A 13,882-nucleotide genomic window follows, 5' to 3' on the forward strand; every position below is an offset into this window, starting at 1 on the left:
GTTCCTAAGTTGGTTTATGAGATGCTGTTTGTATTCCTGTGTTGGTTTCTGAGGTTGGTACTGTGTTTCTGTGCTGGTTTCTAAGATTTTGACTGTGTTCCAGTGTAGGTTTCTGTGATGGGGATGATGCTCCTGTGTTGGTGAGATTGGGACTGCGTTACTGTTTTGGATTCTGAAATATGTAGTGTTTACTTGTGCGGGTTTCTGAGATGGGGTCTGTGTTCATGTGTTTGTTTCTGAGATGGGGTCTGTGTTCATGTGTTTGTTTCTGAGATGGGGACTGTGTTCTTGTGTAGGTTTCTGAGATGTGGAGTATTTTCAGATGTTTTTATTCTGAGATAAGGATGGTATTGCTGAGTTGGTTTCGTAGATGGGGACTGTGTAACTCTGTTGGTTTTTGAGATGGGGACTGTCTTCCTGTGTTGGTTTCTCTGATGTTGACTGTCTTCCGGTGTTGGCTTCTGAGACAAATATGGTAATCCTATTTTGTTTTCTGAAATGGTGACAGTGTTGCTGTTTTGTTTTGGAGATGCGGTCTGTGTTCAAGTGTTGGTTGCTGAAACGGGGACTGGTTTCCCGTGTTGATTTCTGAGATGTAGACTGTGACCTGTGTTGTTTTCTTAAATGGAGTCAGTGCTTCTGTGTTGCTTTCTGAGATGTGGCGTATTTTCCTGTGTTTTTTTCTGAGATTCGGACTGCCTTGCTGTGTTGGTTTCTGTGATGTTGACTGTGTTCCTGTGTTGGCTTATGAGATGGGTATGTTAATCCTAATTTGGTTTCTGAAATGGTGACAGTGTCGCTGTCTGGTTTCTGGGATGGGGTCTGTGTTCAAGTGTTGGTTGCTGAAACGGGGACTGGGTTCCCGTGTTGATTTCTGAGATGGGGACTCTGTTGCTGTGTTGGTTTCTATGATGTAGACTGTGACCTGTGTTGTTTTCTTAAATGGAGTCTGTGTTTCTGTGTTGGTTACTGAGATGGTGACTGAGTTCCTGTGTAGGTTTCTGAGATGGAGTTGGTGCTGCTGTGTTGGTTTCTGAGATGGCGTCTGTGTTCCTGTTTTGGATTCTGAGATGTGTAGTGTTTTCCTGTGCATGTTTCTGAGATGGCGACCGTGGTCTTGTGTACTCTGCTCTTGTTCTCGTTTCTGAGATGTGGTCCGTGTTCCTGTGTGGGTTTTTGGGATGGGGACAGTGTTACTTTTTTGATTTCTAAGATGTGTGTTATTTCTCTGTGTTCTTCTTTTTCTCAGATGGGGCCGGTTTTGCTGTGTTGGTTTCTTAGATGGGGACTCTGTTCCTGTGTTGTTTTCTGATTATCTGTCTGTGATTCTGTTTTCGTTTCTGTGATGGCGACAGTGTTCCTGCGTTGGTTTCTGAGATGGGGGTTTGTGTTTTGGAGTTGGTTTCTGAGGTTGGACTGTGTACCTTTCTTGGTTTCTTTGATGGGGATTGTGTTCCTGAGTTAGTTTATGAGATGCTCTGTGTATTCCTGTGTTGGTTTCAGAGATTGGTACTGTGTTTCTGTGTTGGTTTCTGAAATGCAGTCTGTGTTTCTGTACATTTCTGAGATGGGGTCTGTGTTTCTGTGCTCGTTTCTGAGATGGGGTCTGTGTTTCTGTTTTGGATTAGACAATAGACAATAGACAATAGGTGCAGAAGTAGACCATTCGGCCCCTCGAGTCTGCACCGCCATTCTGAGATCATGGCTGATCATTCACTATCAATACCCAGTCCCTGCCTTGTCCCCATATCCCTTGATTCCCCTATCCATCAGATATCTATCTAGCTCCTTCTTGAAAGCATCCAGAGAATTGGCCTCCACCGTCTTCCGAGGCAGTGCATTCCACACCTCCACAACTCTCTGGGAGAAGAAGTTTTTCCTCAACTCTGTTTTAAATAACTGACCTCTTATTCTCAATCCATGCCCTCTGGTACTGGACTCTCCCAACATCTGGAACATATTTCCTGCCTCAATCCTATCAAATCCTTTAATTATCTTAAATGTTTCAATCAGATCCCCTCTCAATCTCCTCAGTTCCAGTGTGTACAAGACCAATCTCTCCAATCTCTCTGCGTAAGACAGCCCTGCCATCCCAGGAATCAACCTAGTGAATCTACGCTGCACTTCCTCAATTGCCAGAATGTCCTTCCTTAAACCTGGAGACCAAAACTGTACACAATATTCCAGGTGTGGTCTCACCAGGGCCCTGTACAAATGCAAAAGGACATCCTTGCTCTTGTACTCAATTCTCCTTGTAATAAAGGCCAACATTCCATTTGTCCTCTTCACTGCCTGTTGCACTTGCTCATTCACCTTCATTGACTGATGAACTAGGACTCCTAGGTCTCTTTGCATTTCTCCCTTACCTAACTCTACACCGTTCAGACAATACTCTGCCCTCTTGTTCCTGCTTCCAAAGTGGATAACTTCACATTTATTCACATTGAATGACATCTGCCAAGTATCTGCCCACTCACCCAGCCTATCCAAGTCTCCCTGTATTCTCCTAACGTCCTCTTCGCATGTCACACTGCCACCCAGTTTAGTATCGTCAGCAAACTTGCTGATATAGTTTTCAATGCCCCCATCTAAATTGTTGACATAAATCGTAAAGAGCTGTGGTCCCAATACAGAGCCCTGTGGTACCCCACTAGTCACCTCCAGCCAGTCCGAGAAACACCCATTCACTGCTACCCTTTGCTTTCTATCTGCCAACCAGTTTTCTATCCATGTTGAAACCCTGCCCCCAATGCCATGAGTTCTGATTTTACTCACCAATCTCCTATGTGGCACCTTATCGAATGCCTTCTGAAAATCTAGGTACACAACATCTACTGGCTTACCCTCATCTAACATCCCTGTTACACCCTCAAAAAACTCCAACAGATTAGTCAAGCAAGATTTGCCCTTGGTAAATCCATGCTGGCTCGGCCTAATCCTATTACTGCCATCAAGATATGCCACTATTTCGTCCTTAATAATGGACTCAAGCATCTTCCCCACGACTGAAGTTAGGCTAACAGGGTGATAGTTCTCCGTTTTCTCCTTCCTTCCCTTCTTGAAAAGTGGGATAACATTAGCCACGATCCAATCTTCAGGAACTGATCCTGAATCTAAGGAACATTGGAAAATGATTACCAATGCATCCGCAATTTCCTGAGCCACTTCTTTTAGAACCCTCGGATGCAGACCATCTGGACCCGGGGATTTATTAGCCTTCAGTCCTACCAGTCTACTCATCACAGTTTCTTTCCTAATGTCAATCTATTTCAATTCCTCTGATATCTTATGACCCTGGCCCATCCATACATCTGGGAGATTGCTTGTGTCCTCCCTGGTGAAGACAGATCTAAAGTACGCATTAAATTCTGTTGCCATTTCCCTGTTTCCCATAACAATTTCTCCCAATTCATTCTTCAAGGGGCCAACATTGTTCTTAACTATCTTCTTTAAGATCTGCTGTTCTTTAAAACTTTCCCAATCATCTGTATTCCCACTCATCTTAGCCCTGTCATACTTCTTTTTCTTTAATGCTGTACAATCTCTGACTTCCTTTGTCAACCACTGTGGCCCCTTCCCCCTCTTTGAATCCTTCCTTCTCATTGGAATGAACTGCTTTTGCATCTTTTGTATTATCCCCAAGAATATCTGCCACTGCTGATCCACTGTCTTTCCTGCCAGGGCATCCGCCCATTTAACTTTGGCCAGCTCTTCCCTCATGGCTCCGTAGTCTCCTTTATTTAATTGCAACACTGACACCTCTTATCTGCCCCTATCCCTCTCAAATTGTAGATAAAAACTTATCATGTTATGATCACTACTTCCTAATGGCTCCTTTACTTCAAGATCACTTATCAATTCCTGTTCATTACACATCACCTAGTCCAAAATAGCCTCGTTCCTTGTTGGCTCAAGCACAAGCTGTTCCAAAAATACATCCCTTAGACACTCCACAAACTCCCTATCCTGGAGATGTGTAGTGATTTCTTGTGTGGGTTTCTGAGATGGGGTCTGTGTTCTTGTGTAGGTTTCTGGGATGTGGAGTATTTTCCCATGTTTTTATTCTGAGATGGTGACGGCTTTGCTGTTTTGTTTCGGAGATGCGGTCTGTGTTCAAGTGTTGGTTGCTGAAATGGGGACTGGGTTCCCGTGTTGATTTCTGAGATGGGGACTCTGTTGCTGTGTTGGCGTCTTGATGCACCATCAATAACTCACACTGAGACGTAAGGCGAGATATCGGCTTTTATTGACTGGAAGAAGGAACCAGGAGTGAGTGTCCATCATACTATGTCCTGGAGACTGAGGCCGAGCGTCAGGTCTCAGATCGCCTTTATACAGGGGCCTGTGGGAGGAGCCACAGGAGCAGTCAGCAGGGGGCGTGTCCAGACAGGCACATGTCTATGATGTAGACTGTGACCTGTGTTGTTTTCTGAAATGCAGTCTGTGTTTCTGTGCTGGTTTCTGAGATGGGGACTGTGTTCTTGTTTTGCTTTCTGAGATGGTGACTGAGTTCCTGTGTAGGTTTCTGAGATGGAGTTGGTGCTCCTGTGTTGGTTTCTGCAATGGGGTCTGTGTTCCTGTGTTGTTTTCTGATTATATGTCTGTAATTCTGTTTTCATTTCTCTGATGGCGATAGTGTTCCTGCGTTGGTTTCTGAGATGGGGGTCTGTGTTTTGGAGTTGGTTTCTGAGGTTGGACTGTGTACCTTTGTTGGTTTCTTTGATGGGGACTGTGTTCCTGAGTTGGTTTATGAGATGCTCTGTGTATTCCTGTGTTGGTTTCAGAGATTGGTACTGTGTTCCTGTGTTGGTTTCTAAGATGTTGACTGAGTTCCAGTGTAGGTTTCTGTGATGGGAACTCTGTTTGTGTGTTGGTTTCTATGAAGTAGTCTGTGTTCCTGTGTTGTTTTCTGAAATGCAGTCTGTGTTTCTGTGTACATTTCTGAGATGGGGTCTGTGTTTTTGTGTTGGCTTCCGAGACAGAGGTTGTGTTTCTGTGCTGCTTTCTGAGATGTGGCGTAGTTTCCTATGTTTTTTTCGGAGATGGGGACGTTTTTGCTGTGTTGGTTTCTTAGATGTGGACTGTGTTCCTGTGTAGGTTTTTGAGATGGGGACTGTCTTCCTGTATTGCTTTCTCTGATGTGGCTGTGTTTTTGTGTTGGCTTCTGAGATGGGTATGGTATTCCTATTTTGTTTTCTGAAATGGTGATGGTGTTGCTGTCTTGGTTTCTGAGCTGGGTTTTGTGTTCAAGTGTTGGTTGCAGAGACGGGCACTGGGTTCCCGTGTTGATTTCTGAGATGGGGACTCTGTTGCTGTGTTGGTTTCTATGATGTAGACTGTGTTCTTGTGTTGGTGTCTGAGATGGTGATAGAGTTCCTGTGTAGGTTTCTGAGATGGGGACTGTGTTCTTGTGTAGGTTTCTGATGGTGTACTCTACTCTTGTTATCGTTTCTGAGATGTGGACTGCGTTCCTGTGTCAGTTTTTGAGATGTGGTCTGTGTTTCTGTGTTGGTTTCTGAGATGTGGAGTAATTTCCCGTGTTTTTTTTTTGAGATTGGTACGGTTTTGCTGTGTTGGTTTCTTAGATGGGGACTGTGTTCGTCTGTTGGGTTATGAGATGGGGACTGTGTTCCTGTGTTACTTTCTGATTATCGGTGTGTATTCCTGTTTTGGTTTCTGAGATGGCGACGCTGTTCCTGCACTTGTTTCGATGATGGTGGCCTGTGTTTTTGTGTTGTTTTTGAGGTTGGCCTGTGTACCTTTGTTGGTTTCTTTGATGGGGACTGTGTTCCTGAGTTGGTTTATCAGATGGTGACTTTATTCCGGGGTTGGTTTCTGAGATTGGTACTGTGTTTCTGTGTTGGTTTCTAAGAAGGGGTCTGTGTTCCTGTGTTGCTTTCTGATATGGGCACTGTGTTCCTGTGGTTGTTTGTGAGATGTTGACTTTGTTCCTGTGTTGGTTTCTGAGATGGGTTCTGTGTTCCTGTTTTGGATTCCATGATATGTAGTGTTTTCTTGTGCTTGTTTCTAAGATGGGGACTGTGTTCTTGTGTAGGTTTCTGTGATGTGTACTCTGCTCTTGTTATCATTTATGAGATGTGTTCTGTGTTCCTGTGTGGGATTTTGCAAGGGGGACTGTGTTTCTGTGTTGGTTTCTGAGATGTAGAGTATTTTCCCGTGTTTTATTTCTGAGATGGGGACGGTTTTGCTGTGTTAGTTTCTAAGATGGGGATTGCGTTCCTGTGTAGGTTTCTGTGATGTGTACTCTGCTCTTGTTATTGTTTCTGAGATGTGGTCTGTGTTCCTGTGTGGGTTTTTTGGGATGGGGACAGTGTTTCTTTGTTGATTTCTGAGATGTGTAGTATTGCCCTTTGTTCTTTTTTTTCTGAGATTGGGACGGTTTTGCTGTGTTGGTTTCTTAGATGGGGTCGATGCTCCTGTGTTGGTGAGACCGGGACTGCGTTACTGTTTTGGATTCTGAAATATGTAGTTTTTTCTTGTGTGGGTTTCTGAGATGGGGTTTGTGTTTCTGTGTTGGTTTCTGAGATGTGGACTGTGTTTCTGAGATGTGGTGTATTTTTCTGTGTTTTTTTTTCTGAGATGGGGATGGTTTTGCTGTGTTGGTTTCGTAGATGGGGACTGTGTAACTCTGTTGGTTTTTGAGAAGGGGACTGTCTTCCTGTGTTGGTTTCTATGATGTGGACTGTGTTCCTGTGTTGGTTTCTATGATGTGGACTGTGTTCCTGTGTTGGCTTCTGAGATAGGTATGGTAATCCTATTCTGGTTTCTGAAATGGTGACAGTGTTGCTGTCTGGTTTCTGGGATGGGGTCTGTGTTCAAGTGTTGGTTCCTGAGACGGGCACTGGGTTCCCGTGTTGATTTCTGAGATGGGGACTCTGTTGCTGTGTTGGTTTCTATGATGTAGACTGTGTTTCTGTGTTATTTTCTGAGCTCGATTCTGTGTTTCTGGGTTGGTTTCTGAGATGGTGAATGTGGTCTTGTGTTGGTTTCTGAGATGGTTACTGAGTTACTGTGCTGGTTTCTGAGGTGGGGTCTGTGTTCATGTTTTGGATTCTGAGATGTGTAGCGTTTCCCTGTGCTTGTTTCTGAGATGGGTACTGTGGTCTTGTGTTGGTTTCTGAGATGGGGACTGTATTATTTTGGAGGTTTCTGTGATGTGTACTATGGTCTTGTTATCGTTTCTGAGATGTGGTCTGTGTTCCTGTGTGGGTTTTTGAGTTGGGGACTGTGTTCCTGTGCTGGTTTCGTACATCTGGATAGTGTTCCTGTGTTGTTTTCTCATTTTGCGACTGTGTTCCTGTCTTGCTTTCTGAGATGGTGACTTTATTCCTGTGTTGGGTTCTGTGTTCCTGTGTTAGAGTCTGAAATGTGGACCGTGTTGCTGTGTTGTTTTATTAGATGGGTACAGTGTTCTTCTGTTTGTTTCTGAGATGGGGATTTTGCTCCCGTGTTGGTTCCTGAGATGTGGACTGTGTTCCAGTTTTGGTCTCAGTGATTGTCATTGTGTTCATGTGTTGTGTGTAGGGCTCTGGAACAGTTTTTCTGTATTGGCGTCGCATGGGGGGAATGTTTTCCTATGTTGGTTGATGCATTGGGATTGTGTTGTTGTGTTGTGTGACACACTGGGAGTGTGCTATGTGTTGGATTCAATTATGTTGAATGTGTTCCTGTATGGGGTGAGGCATTGGGACTGCATTTCTGCATTGGTTCTGGATATGTGGACTGTGTTCTTGTGTTGTTTGAGTTTCTGGAACATGAATTTCTCCCTCCCCCTCCCCTCTTCTATTCTTGAGTCTGACCTCTGACCGCTTCTCACCTATCTCCTCCCCCGAGTCGCCTCCTCATTCCCGTTCCCCTATGGTCCACCCACCCCTCCCGTCAGATGACTCCCACTCCAGCCTATACCTTTCCCTCTCACCTGGCTTTACCTATCACATCCCCCGTCCTTTCCAGTCCTGACGAAGGGTCTCAGTCTGAAATATCGACTGCTTACTCATTTCCGCAGGTGCTGAGTGCCTCCAGTATTGAGTGTGTGTTGCTGTGGCGTGCTCGCGCTGTGACACTGTGCACGCCTCTCCGCGGGAGAGCTTCCTTACTGGCCAGGCTGGAGCTACACCAGGAGGTAAATGGTCACCCAGCAGTTGCCGCAGGTGAGCAGCTGACCGTTGGGGTCCGGGTCCAGTTTCACTCTTACTGGCAAGAGCAATGAGGTGGTCTCGGAGAAGGGGACTCTGCCTCTGAATAAAGGAACGCCCCTTTGCATATGAGGTGAGGAGAAATCTCCTCAACGAGAGGGTGGTGAATCTGTGGCACTTGATGCCCCAGCAACCTAAGGAAGCCCAGGTACTCGGTGTGCTTATGGCGGAGGTCGATAGGTTATTCATTGGTCAAGACACTCGGTGTGTTTATGATGGAGGTCGATAGGTTATTCATTGGACAAGGTACTCGGTGTGCTTATGGTGGAGGTCGAGAGGTTATTCATTGGACAAGGTACTCGGTGTGCTTATGGTGGAGGTCGATGGGTTATACATTGGAAAAGGTACTCAGTGTGCTTATGGTGGAGGTCGATAGGTTATTCATTGGACAAGGTACTCGGTGTGCTTATGGTGGAGGTCGATGGGTTATACATTGGAAAAGGTACTCGGTGTGCTTATGGTGGAGGTCGATAGGTTATTCATTGGACAAGGTACTCGGTGTGCTTATGGTGGAGGTCGATAGGTTATTCATTGGACAAGGTACTCGGTGTGTTTATGGTGGAGGTCGAGAGGTTATTCATTGGACAAGGTACTCGGTGTGCTTATGGTGGAGGTCGATGGGTTATACATTGGAAAAGGTACTCAGTGTGCTTATGGTGGAGGTCGATAGGTTATTCATTGGACAAGGTACTCGGTGTGCTTATGGTGGAGGTCGATGGGTTATACATTGGAAAAGGTACTCGGTGTGCTTATGGTGGAGGTCGATAGGTTATTCATTGGACAAGGTACTCGGTGTGTTTATGGTGGAGGTCGAGAGGTTATTCATTGGACAACGTACTCGGTGTGCTTATGGTGGAGGTCGATAGGTTATTGATTGGACAAGGTACTCGGTGTGCTTATGGTGGAGGTCGATAGGTTATTCATTGGACAAGGTACTCGGTGTGCTTATGGTGGAGGTCGATAGGTTATTCATTGGACAAGGTACTCGGTGTGTTTATGGCGGAGGTCGATAGGTTATTGATTGGACAAGGTACTCGGTGTGCTTATGGTGGAGGTCGATAGGTTATTCATAGGACAAGGTACTCGGTGTGCTTATGGTGGAGGTCGATAGGTTATTCATTGGACAAGGTACTCGGTGTGCTTATGGTGGAGGTCGATAGGTTATTCATTGGACAAGGTACTCGGTGTGCTTGTGGTGGAGGTCGATAGGTTATACATTGGACAAGGTACTCGGTGTGCTTATGGTGGAGGTCGATAGGTTATTCATTGGACAAGGTACTCGGTGTGCTTATGGCGGAGGTCGATAGGTTATACATTGGACAAGGTACTCGGTGTGCTTATGGTGGAGGTCGATAGGTTATTCATTGGACAAGGTACTCGGTGTGTTTATGGTGGAGTTCGATAGTTTATTCATTGGACAAGGTGGTGTGCTTGTGGTGGAGGTCGATAGGTTATTCATTGGACAAGGTACTCGGTGTGCTTATGGTGGAGGTCGATAGGTTATTCATTGGACAAGGTACTCAGTGTGCTTATGGCGGAGGTCGATAGGTTATACATTGGACAAGGTACTCGGTGTGCTTATGGAGGAGGTCGATAGGTTATTCATTGGACAAGGTACTCGGTGTGCTTATGGTGGAGGTCGAGAGGTTATTCATTGGACAAGGTACTCGGTGTGCTTATGGTGGAGGTCGATAGGTTATTCATTGGACAAGGTACTCGGTGTGCTTATGGTGCAGGTCGATAGTTTATTCATTGGCCAAGGTACTCGGTGTGCTTATGGTGGAGGTTGAGAGGTTAATCATTGGACAAGGTACTCGGTGTGCTTATGGTGGAGGTCGATAGGTTATTCATTGGACAAGGTACTCGGTGTGCTTATGGTGGAGGTCGATAGGTTATTCATTGGACAAGGTACTCGGTGTGCTTATGGTGGAGGTCGATAGTTTATTCATTGGACAAGGTACTCGGTGTGCTTATGGTGGAGGTCGATAGGTTATTCATTGGACAAGGTACTCGGTGTGTTTATGGTGGAGGTCGATAGGTTATTCATTGGACAAGGTACTCGGTGTACTTATGATGGAGGTCGATAGGTTATTCATTGGACAATGTACTCGGTGTGTGTAGGATGGAGGTCGATAGGTTATTCATTGGACAAGGTACTCGGTGTGCTTATGGCGGAGGTCGATAGGTTATTCATTGGACAAGGTACTCGGTGTGTTTATGGTGGAGGTCGATAGGTTATTCATTGGACAAGGTACTCGGTGTGCTTGTGGTGGAGGTCGATAGGTTATTCATTGGACAAGGTACTCGGTGTGCTTATGGTGGAGGTCGATAGGTTATTCATTGGACAAGGTACTCGGTGTACTTATGATGGAGGTCGATAGGTTATTCATTGGACAAGGTACTCGGTGTACTTATGATGGAGGTCGATAGGTTATTCATTGGACAAGGTACTCGGTGTGCTTATGGTGGAGGTCGATAGGTTATTCATTGGACAAGGTACTCGGTGTACTTATGATGGAGGTCGATAGGTTATTCATTGGACAAGGTACTCGGTATGCTTATGGTGGAGGTCGATAGGTTATACATTGGACAAGGTACTCGGTGTACTTATGATGGAGGTCGATAGGTTATTCATTGGACAAGGTACTCGGTGCACTTATGATGGAGGTCGATAGGTTATTCATTGGACAAGGTACTCGGTGTGCTTATGGTGGAGGTCGATAGGTTATTCATTGGACAAGGTACTCGATGTGCTTATGGTGAGGTCAATAGTTTATTCATTGGACAAGGTACTCGGTGTGCTAATGGTGGAGGTCGATAGGTTATTCATTGGACAAGGTAATCGGTGTGTTTATGGTGTAGGTCGATAGGTTATTCATTGAACAAGGTACTCGGTGTGCTTATGGTGGAGTTCGATAGTTTATTCATTGGACAAGGTACTCGGTGTGCTTATGGTGGAGGTCGAGAGGTTATTCATTGGACAAGGTACTCGATGTGCTTATGGTGAGGTCGATAGTTTATTCATTGGACAAGGTACTCGGTGTGTTTATGGTGTAGGTCGATAGGTTATTCATTGGACAAGGTACTCGGTGTGCTTATGATGGAGGTCGATAGGTTATTCATTGGACAAGGTACTCGGTGTGCTTGTGGTGGAGGTCGATAGGTTATTCATTGGACAAGGAACTCGGTGTGCTTGTGGTGGAGGTCGATAGGTTATTCATTGGACAAGGTACTAGGTGTGCTTATGGTGGAGGTCGATAGGTTATTCATTGGACAAGGTACTCGGTGTGCTTATGGTGGAGGTCGATAGGTTATTCATTGGACAAGGTACTCGGTGTGCTTATGGTGTAGGTCGATAGTTTATTCATTGGACAAGGTACTCGGTGTGTTTATGGTGGAGGTCGAGAGGTTATTCATTGGACAAGGTACTCGGAGTGCTTATGGTGGAGGTCGATAGGTTATTCATTGGACAAGGTACTCGGTGTGTTTATGATGGAGGTCGATAGGTTATTCATTGGACAAGATACTCGGTGTGCTTATGGTGGAGGTCGATAGGTTATTCATTGGACAAGATACTCGGTGTGCTTATGGTGGAGTTCGATAGTTTATTCATTGGACAAGGTACTCGGTGTGTTTATGGTGGAGGTCGAGAGGTTATTCATTGGACAAGGTACTCGGAGTGCTTATGGTGGAGGTCGATAGGTTATTCATTGGACAAGGTACTCGGTGTGTTTATGGTGGAGGTCGATAGGTTATTCATTGGACAAGGTACTCAGTGTGTTTATGGTGGAGGTCGATAGGTTATTCATTGGACAAGGTACTCGGTGAGTTTATGGTGGAGGTCGATACGTTATTCATTGGACAAGGTACTCAGTGTGCTTATGGTGGAGGTCGATAGGTTATTCATTGGACAAGGTACTCGGTGTGCTTATGGTGGAGGTCGATAAGTTATTCATTGGACAAGGTACTCGGTGTGCTTATGGTGGAGGTCGATAGGTTATTCATTGGACAAGGTACTCGGTGTGTTTATGGTGGAGGTCGATAGGTTATTCATTGGACAAGGTACTCGGTGTGCTTATGGTGGAGGTCGATAGGTTATTCATTGGACAAGGTACTCGGTGTGCTTATGGTGGAGGTCGATAGGTTATTCATTGGACAAGGTACTCGGTGTGCTTATGGTGGAGGTCGATAGGTTATTCATTGGACAAGGTACTCGGTGTGCTTATGGTGGAGGTCGATAGGTTATTCATTGGACAAGGTACTCGGTGTGCTTATGGTGGAGGTCGATAGGTTATTCATTGGACAAGGTACTCGGTGTACTTATGATGGAGGTCGATAGGTTATTCATTGGCCAAGGTACTCGGTGTGCTTATGGTGGAGGTCGATAGGTTATTCATTGGACAAGGTACTCGGTGTACTTATGATGGAGGTCGATAGGTTATTCATTGGCCAAGATACTCGGTGTGCTTATGGCGGAGGTCGATAGGTTATTCATTGGACAAGGTACTCGGTGTGTTTATGGTGGAGGTCGATAGGTTATTCATTGGACAAGGTACTCGGTGTGTTTATGGTGTAGGTCGATAGGTTATTCATTGGACAACATACTCGGTGTGCTTATGGTGGAGGTCGATAGGTTATTCATTGGACAAGGTACTCGATGTGCTTATGGTGAGGTCGATAGTTTATTCATTGGACAAGGTACTCGGTGTGTTTATGATGGAGGTCGATAGGTTATTCATTGGACAAGGTACTCGGTGTGCTTATGGTGGAGGTCGATAGGTTATTCATTGGAAAAGGTACTCGGTGTGTTTATGGTGTAGGTCGATAGGTTATTCATTGGACAAGGTACTTGGTGTGTTTATGGTGGAGGTCGATAGGTTATTCATTGGACAAGGTACTCGGTGTGTTTATGGTGTACGTCGATAGGTTATTCATTGGACAAGGTACTCGGTGTGTTTATGGTGTAGGTCGATAGGTTATTCATTGGACAAGGTACTTGGTGTGTTTATGGTGGAGGTCGATAGGTTATTCATTGGACAATGTACTCGGTGTGTTTATGGTGTAGGTCGATAGGTTATTCATTGGACAAGGTACTCGGTGTGTTTATGGTGTAGGTCGATAGGTTATTCATTGGACAAGGTACTTGGTGTGTTTATGGTGGAGGTCGATAGGTTATTCATTGGACAAGGTACTCGGTGTGTTTATGGTGTAGGTCGATAGGTTATTCATTGGACAAGGTACTCGGTGTGTTTATGGTGTAGGTCGATAGGTTATTCATTGGACAAGGTACTCGGTGTGTTTATGGTGTAGGTCGATAGGTTATTCATTGGAGAAGGTACTCGGTGTGTTTATGGTGGAGGTCGAGAAGTTATACATTGGACAAGGTACTCGGTGTGCTTATGGTGGAGGTCGATAGGTTATTCATTGGACATGGTACTCGGTGTGCTTATGGTGGAGGTCGATAGGCTATTCATTGGACAAGGTACTCGGTGTGCTTATGGTGGAGTTCGATAGTTTATTCATTGGACAAGGTACTCGGTGTGCTTATGGTGGAGGTCGAGAGGATATTCATTGGACAAGGTACTCGGTGTGCTTATGGTGGAGGTCGAGAGGTTATTCATTGGACAAGGTACTCGGTGTGTTTATGGTGTAGGTCGATAGGTTAT

The 13,882-nt window shown here is 45.3% G+C and overlaps 1 protein-coding gene across 1 annotated transcript in view; it reads left to right on the forward strand.

The window, feature by feature from the left end:
- Positions 1-8,045: 8,045 nt before the first annotated feature.
- LOC132401263 (glutathione hydrolase 1 proenzyme-like) overlaps positions 8,046-13,882 on the forward strand; it is a 572,601-nt gene continuing 566,764 nt past the window's right edge. The window contains exon 1 of the mRNA XM_059983295.1: positions 8,046-8,171. The gene's annotated coding sequence lies outside the window, so the exon portion shown is untranslated. The remainder of the gene's footprint in view (positions 8,172-13,882) is intronic.

The sequence above is a fragment of the Hypanus sabinus genome, chromosome 10 (assembly GCF_030144855.1).
Source record: "Hypanus sabinus isolate sHypSab1 chromosome 10, sHypSab1.hap1, whole genome shotgun sequence".
Classification (NCBI taxonomy): domain Eukaryota; kingdom Metazoa; phylum Chordata; class Chondrichthyes; order Myliobatiformes; family Dasyatidae; genus Hypanus; species Hypanus sabinus.